The sequence below is a fragment of the Penaeus monodon genome, chromosome 30, assembly GCF_015228065.2.
Source record: "Penaeus monodon isolate SGIC_2016 chromosome 30, NSTDA_Pmon_1, whole genome shotgun sequence".
Lineage (NCBI taxonomy): Eukaryota > Metazoa > Arthropoda > Malacostraca > Decapoda > Penaeidae > Penaeus > Penaeus monodon.
The window spans coordinates 32,795,444-32,795,962 of NC_051415.1; positions in this window are offsets into that span (position 1 = coordinate 32,795,444).

The window sequence follows — 519 nt, forward strand, 5'->3', positions numbered from 1 at the left end:
CCCTTGTGTGGAACAGAAAAGGAATAAATGGATGAACGAGGAGAAGAAAAATACGAAAACGGAAAGGAAGAATAAGATAGAGGAGAGAAGAGGAAGGAGGATAACGAATAAAAGGAAAGGAAGGAGGAGGAAGAAGTGTTGATAAAGAGATGTAAATAGATGAAGAAGAATGAGATTAATGAATGGATAAAGAGAAGGGCAAAGGTCGAAGAGAAAGACGGAATAATGAGAGAATACGTGATGATTTAAGTAAGATAGAGAAAAGGAGATAGGAAAGAGAGGAATGGCGTGAGAGGAAGAAGATGAAGAATAAAGAGAAAAGAGAGAGAATGAGAAGAAGGACAAAAATAGAGAAATAAGAAAAGGGAAGAAGAGAAAGGGAATTAGAAGAGAAGACGAGAGAAGTAACAAAGACAGGAAAAGAGAAAAAAGAAAAAGGAAGAACGAAGAAAAAGAGGAAAATGGATAAAAAAGAGAACTGAAGAAGAGCACAGAAAGCGGAGAAACAGAGGAAGTGGG